Genomic DNA, 7,586 nt, shown 5'->3' on the forward strand with positions numbered 1-7,586 from the left:
CAGGAGGCTCAGGTGGGAGAATAGCTTGAACCTGGGAAGTGGAGGTTGTGGTGAGCTGAGATCAAACCACTGCACTCCAGCCTGGGCAACAGAGCGAGACACCGTTTCAAAAAATAAAAAATAAAATGGGCCGGGCGCAGTGGCTCACACCTGTATTACCAGCACTTTGGGAGGCTGAGGCAGGTGGATTACGAGGTCAGGAGTTGGAGACCAGCCTGGCCACCATGGTGAAACCCCGTCTCTACTAAACATACAAAAAATTAGCTGGGCATGGTGTCAGGTGCCTGTAATCCCAGCTAATCAGGACGCTGAGGCAGGAGAATAGCTTGAACCTGGGAGGCGGAGGTTGCGGTGAGCTGAGATCGCACCACTCCACTCCAGCCTGGATGACAGAGTGAGACTCCATCTGAAAAAAAAAAAACTTAAAGGGACTGTCAATGAAGTAGTCCTGCCTTCCCTCGGCCAAGCCAGGTTCATCATGCTCTTACTCCATTAACTTTGGATGTTGGGTGCAGTTATATCAAGACCTTTTGAAGAGAAGTAGGGCTAATTTTTGCCAACAGAAACATCCCATTTACTTATTCCTTCTATCTGGAATCCTAGACATCTTTTGCTTCTGTGATTTTCCAAACCCAAGTCCCCTCTATGAGCTGCTCCAAATTATAGAATAATTCAAATTATCCTTGAAGAATTTTTTTCCTGAATATGTTAACTGGAGTCTATTTCTATTGTTTGCAACCAAAGAACCCTAAGATATTTAACTCATAATGGCAATAGTAACAGTGCCTAGTCATTAGAAAGTTATTTCTTATATCATAATGAACTCTTCCTTCATGGGATTTCCAGTTTATTCTGGGACTGTTCACTAGAGCAGCTCTTTGTCAATAGTCTTCATAAGACTGCCATTCGGACATTTGAAGACAAAGTACTTTTCCTTAATTATCTCTTTTTAAAAACATAAATCATCATGATTTCTCAACAGTTACTTGTAGAACACAGTTTTCAAATCCAACAACATCCTGGGGTCTCTCCTCTGAATCCTTAAAATGTGATTCCTATTAGGAGCATACGAAGAGTGTAATGGGGTCATTACTTCTTCCAGTCTCCTAATGTCATAAATGATGACTTTTTAGCATCAACATTATTGCATTGCTGGATTAGATTAAATGTATTATCAACTAAAACCCATTTTTTAAAATTCATTGCTGCTTCATCATATAAGCAACACATAATCTTTGTAGAAAATTAGAAAATCTAGGGACGAGCATGGTGGCTTACAGCAGTAATCCCAGCACTTTGGGAGGCTGAGGCGGGTGGATCACCTGAGGTCAGGAGTTCGAGGCCAGCCTGACCAACATGGTGAAACCCCGTCTCTACTAAAAATACAAAAATTAGCTGGGCGTAGTGGTGCACACCTGTAATCCCAGCTACTCAGGAGGCTGAGGCAGGAGAATCACTTGAACCTGGGAGGCGGAGGTTGCAGTGAGCCGAGATTGTGCCACTGCACTCCAGCCTGGGCAACGGAGTGAGACTGTCTCAAAAAAAAAAAAAAGAAAAGAAAATTAGAAAATCTAAATAAACAAGACACAAATAGAAAACTCTTACAACCCAAACTCCAATGATATTTACTGTGAACATATTATTTTGAAACCTTCCAGACCATTTTCTATGCTTATTATATTGTCTTTTCTTTTCTTTTTGAGATGGAGTCTCGCTCTGTCGCCCAGGCTAGAGTGCGGTGGTGCGATCTCGGCTCACTGCCAGCTCCACCTCCTGGGTTCATGCCATTCTCCTGCCTCAGCCTCCCGAGTAGCTGGGACTACAGGTGCCCGCCATCATGCCTGGCTAATTTTTTGAATTTTTAGTAGAGACGGGGTTTCACCGTACTAGCCAGGATGGTCTCGATCTCCTGACCTTGTGATCTGACCATCTCAGCCTCCCAAAGTGCTGAGATTACAGGCGTGAGCCACCACACCTGGTCTATTATATTGTCTTTTCTATTGGAATTATAATATTCCAATGCATGTTGTATATTTTGCACCCTCTGGAGAGACATGTGGGTTATTTATGGGTTTTGCATGCTTTATTTCATTTTTGCTACTATAAACAATGTTTGGATAAACATTCTATACATATTTTTACATATACTTGTCTGATGATTTCTTAATAACTGAGAGATGGGCTTGCTAGGTCAAAAGATGTGTTTTGTTATGAAGCTTTTGATTATATTTATACCAAATTACCCTCCAGAAACCAATTTAAACTCCCATCAACAGGTTAGAAAAGGCTAAGTCTCCTAGAATTTTCACAGGAGATCTTGTCAACCCAGCTGCCCTTATCCTATAGCAATAATTGATTTTAAGATAAGTGTAATACTGTGAATAGTGCAAATACAGGTGACTCACAGACCCAGTGACATCTTGGGTAACAACCTCTTGAGAGACCCTAGAACTACCCAGATAAGGTACTGCCAAATTCCTGACCCACTGTGAGATAACAAATAATTGTTTAAAGATGCTGTATTTTGGCTGGGCACAGTGGTTCATGCCTATAACCCCAGCAGTTTGGGAGACCAAGGCAGATGGATCACTTGAGCCCAGGAGTTTAAGACTAGCCTGGCCAACATAGTGAGATCCCATCTCTAAAAAATAAAAATTCTTTTTAAATTAGCCGGATGTGGTGGCATGCACCTGCGGTCCCAGCTACTCAAGAGACAGTGGTAGGAGGATCACTTGAGCCCGGGAGATCAAGGCTGCAGTGAGCCTTGATTGTGCCACCTCATTCCAGCCTGGGCAACAGAACAAGACTCTGTCTCCAAAAAAAAAAAGAGAGAGAGATGCTTAAGTTTTGGAATAATTTTTTATGCAGCAACAAATAACTAAAACAACATCTTCAGACTTTTTGCATTGGGTTGTTTTTCTCCTTCTTATTAATTTATAGAATTTTAAAAAATATTCTAGACAGTAATCTTTTGTTAGCTGTAAGGGACACAAGTATATTCTCCTAACCTTTGGCTTGTCTTTTTATGTTATTTATGGTGCTTTTTAACATAATAAAGTTTTAATATTTAATATAATCAAAATTACATGGTTTTTTCCTTTATAGTGTATGCTCTTTGAAGCTGATTTATGAAATCCTTCACTACCTTGGTGTAAAAAAGATAGTCTTCTAGGCCAGGCGCAGTGGCTCATGCCTGTAATCCCAGCATTTTGGGAGGCTGAGGTGGGCAGATCACCTGAGGTCAGGAGTTCAAGACCAGCCTGCCCAACGTGGTAAAACCTCATCTCTACTAAAAATACAAAAAAAAAAAAAAAAATAGCTGGGCGTGGTGGCAGGTGTCTATAATCCCAGCTACTTGGGAGGCTGAGGCAGGAGAATCGCTTGAACCTGGGAGGCAGAGGTTGCAGTGAGCCAAGATCATGCCAGTGCACTCCAGCCTGGGCGACAAGAGCGAAATTCTGTCTCAAAAAAAAAAAAAAAAGTCTTCTGTGTTTTCTCTTAAATGTTTTAAAAGTTATCATTGTACTTTTCATTCTTTAATCAGTCTGGAAATAGTTGAATTGATTTGGCCAAAACCCTTTGCCTCTTTAATTTCTCCATACCCTGGAATTGTCATTCCTATGACCCACTAGTCATTCTGTTTTGTGGATCAGCATCTCAACTCGGTCTCTATGTCTTGAGAATCCTCATCCCCATAAGTCTCAATACAAAGCAGCGCCTGCCTCTCACTATGGAAGCTTTTCACTGTTGATACTCTTTCCCAGCCTCTCTTGCAGCAAGGCGGTAAGACACATGACTTAGGATCTGTCAATCAAGACACATTCCTCTTGGACTTTGTGTTTTTTGTTTTGTTTTGTTCTGTGGTATTTGTATGTGTGTTTTTTGTTTGTTTGTTTGCTTGCTTTTTGAGATGGAATCTTGCTCTGTTGCCCAGGCTGGAGAAATCTCAGCTCACTGCAGTAGCACAATCTCAGCTCACTGCAATCTCCAGCTCCTGGGTTCAAACAATTCTTCTGCCTCAGCCTCCCTAGTAGCTGGGATTACAGACACTCACCACAACGCCTGACTAATTTTTGTGTTTTTAGTAGAGACAGGGCTTCACCATGCTGGCCAGGCTGGTCTTGAACTCCTGACCTCAAGTGGTCGGCACCCCTTGGCTTCCCAAAGTGCTGGGATTACAGGCGTGAGCTACCGTGTCCAGCATCCTCTTGGACTGTGAATGATGCAGAGTGATAACTGATGATGCAAAGAATGGTCAGTGATTATGGAGCAGTGCTTTTCCAGCCTGGGTACCCATTGCAGTCACCTTAAAGTCTTGTTGAAGTGCAGGTTGCTGGGTCCCACCCCAGAGGCTGATTCAGCAGGCCAGGGAAGGGGTGTGAGAATGCACACGTCTAAGACTCTTCCAGGTGATGCTGAGGCTGCTGAGTGGAGGAATACCCTTTGAGTAGAGTAACGTCTTTGGTGACGATTGTGGCAGGGACAAGACCAGGCTCCCAGAACCACAGAGTTGCTGCCGTACCCAGTGTCAGTGGTGGAAACTGGGTCAGTTCTATGGTGGGATTTGGGGCATTGTTTCTGGCTGGGTAGCTGTTGACACGGGTCCTCCAGCCCTCCTGGCAATTCTGTGAGCTGCCCCTGTACTCTCTAAATAGATTCCCTTGCTGCTGAAATCGGCCAGTCAGTTTCCGTTGCGTGCAACTAAGAATGCTGGCTGATTCAGGATCCATTTTGTTGTCTTTTGAAACTTCCCTTGAAACCTAAACCATTCTTGAGTCTTTCCTGACTTTTCTCTTCTAGATTTGCACTGTTGTTTTGCATCCCTGGGATTTACGCCACTTAATTCATCTTTAGTACATGTCTGTTAAAATATATATGTTATTTTTTCTTATTTCAAGAATAATATATGCTTACTACAAACATATCTGGAAAATAAAAGAAGGCTCAAAGAAGAAATTTAAAACCATCTTTAATCTCACCACCAGAGACAATCATTATGAATATGTTGTTATACGACTTCCAGGTTTTTTAATACATATGCATACATTTTTTATATATTTGGGATGATACTATACATATTGTTTTATAACTCCTCCTTTTTAAAATTCCAACTGTATAAGTAAATATTTTCCTCTGTCAAAATGTATTCCACAAGATGGTTTGCAATGCAGACATAGCTTCCAGCTTATGAAGCACTGTAATTTATTCAGCTAATCCCTGATATTTGACATGCGGGTTGAATCAAATGGGTCGCTATTATAAATAACACTGCCAACTTCTGATTCAAAATGGCACATTTTGAATTGGTTAGCAATTCCTGCTATAACTTCGCCAAATTCTCAAAACTTTCTTCATTCAACAAATATTTCTTGAATGTCTACCACGTGTCATGCACTGTTCTAATTGCTGAGGATGAAGAAATGACCAAACTAGAGAAAAACACCTACTTTCATTGTAGCTTACAATGCAGTGGGGTGAACAGTAATAATACTATGTGTCAACAATATACACACAAACATACAATAAGTTAATATACTACTAATAAAATAATAGTGATGACAGCTACCACTTATTAAATGTTTGCCATCTGCCAGATATTACGCTAAGCCCTTTCTGTGCAGTTAATCCTGAGGCCCTATTATCATCTCAGTTTTCCAGAAAACACCACTGATTCTTTAACTTACTCCCACTCACTATTAATGCAGGCAGACCTGGTGCTGAATCAGTTAAATCTGACCCTTCCCCCCAAAGCCTATGATCTTCACTGGTGGCTACATCATGGAGCAATAGAATCCCAGGTGAGCCTGATTTTTGGTTTTTTTGTTTTGTTTTGTTTTTTTAGTTCATCTCTTTTATTAACTCATACAATTACTTGTCTTCTGGTTTGTTGAAGCAGTAAGTCAGACAACATTTGCCACAATAACGTCTGTCAAAATGGCTTGCCGTAAACACTCCAACACCACATTCATCAGAAGGGCACCACGACGAGGGCGACTAATTTTTCCATCCTCATCTACCTTATAATATTTCAGGACGGCCAGCTTAACCTTCTTTCTCTTGTGCTTATTCTTCTTGGGAGTGGCGTAAGACTTCTTCTTCCTTTTCTTAGCACCACCACGCAGTCTCAACACAAAATGAAGAGTAGACTCTTTTTGAATATTGTAGCCAGACAAAGTACGTCCATCTTCCAGTTGCTTGCCAGCAAAGATCGGTCTTTGCTGATCAGGAGGAATTCCTTCCTTATCCTGGATCTTGGCCTTTACATTTTCTATCATATCCGAGGATTCAGCCTCGAGGGTGATGGTCTTCCCCATAAGGGTTTTCACGAAAATCCGCATTTTGGTGGCGGCTCCACTGCAGATGGCGGATCGAAAAGGAAAGGAGAGCCTGTTTTAATGAAGGAAGTAGACCACGATCTGTGCTTGTCAAACTTCAGCTGTAGACTAAGAAGGCACGGGACTATGGCTGGGTGTGGTGGCTCACGCTTGTAATCCCAGCACTTTGGGAGACCGAGGCGGGCGGATCACGAGGTCAGGAGATCGAGGCTATCCTGGCTAACATGGTGAAACCCCATCTCTACTAAAAAATACAAAAAATTAGCCGGGCGTGGTGGCGGGCGCCTGTAGTCCCAGCTACTCGGGCGGCTGAGGCAGGAGAATGGCGTGAACCCGGGAGGCAGAGCTTGCAGTGAGCCGAGATTGCGCCACTGCACTCCAGCCTGGGTGACAGAACGAGACTCCATCTCAATAAAAAAAAAAAAAAAAAAGAAGTCACGGGACTATTCACAGGCAATTTGCCTTCTACCTGTTGACACATATCAGATCATATTTTGTGCATGAGTGAATTAAGAGAACAAAACCATCATGAGATCTATAAAAAAAATACAGAAAGAAAAAAATCCATAATTGGGATGCAGAGGAAGAGCAAAGCACTGGAAACCATCCATTGTCAGATCAATAGGAACATGTCAGGAAACTTTTTTGCGTAGGTCACAAAAAGACATGGCCTTTCTGAAACATAAAATCATTAGGAGAAAACAAACTCAGATGAAAAGGCAGCAGGCTTAGATAAATCAAAGTAGCATTAAAAGGGTAATAAAGAAGGACTATAAGGAAACTAAAAGCAAAAACAGATTAAAATTCGTAATTCCCTCATAAAGGGTAGAATTGATGCTGCCAAAAAAAAAAAAAAAATACAATCAGACAATACCTTGTATCGGTGAGGACCTGAGACAGCTGGAACTCTTGCACATTTGTTATGGGAAACAATTTGACAATATCCACTACAACTGAAAACGCACATACCCTATGACCACGCAATTCCACTCCCAGACAGACACCCTAGGGCAATGGGTCCAAATATTGTTGAATGTTAGCATCGCATGATGGTTGGTTGTTTTCCCCCCCACCTTCCCCCGCTGAGACAGTCTTGCTGTATCTCCCAGGCTGGAGTGCAATGGCATGACCTCGGTTCACTGCAACCTCTGCCTCCCGGTTTCAAGTGATTCTCCCTCAGCCTCCCGAGTAGCTGAAATTACAGGAACCAGCCATCATGCCTGGCTAATTTTTGTATTTTTGTAGAGACAG

The 7,586-nt window shown here is 42.1% G+C and overlaps 1 pseudogene; it reads right to left on the reverse strand.

Annotated features, from left to right (window-relative positions):
• Positions 1 to 5,854: 5,854 nt before the first annotated feature.
• On the reverse strand, positions 5,855 to 6,364 carry LOC129470357 (ubiquitin-ribosomal protein eS31 fusion protein-like; annotated as a pseudogene).
• Between the last annotated feature and the right edge of the window lie 1,222 nt (positions 6,365 to 7,586).

This window comes from Symphalangus syndactylus, chromosome 20 (genome assembly GCF_028878055.3).
Source record: "Symphalangus syndactylus isolate Jambi chromosome 20, NHGRI_mSymSyn1-v2.1_pri, whole genome shotgun sequence".
Classification (NCBI taxonomy): Eukaryota; Metazoa; Chordata; class Mammalia; order Primates; family Hylobatidae; genus Symphalangus; species Symphalangus syndactylus.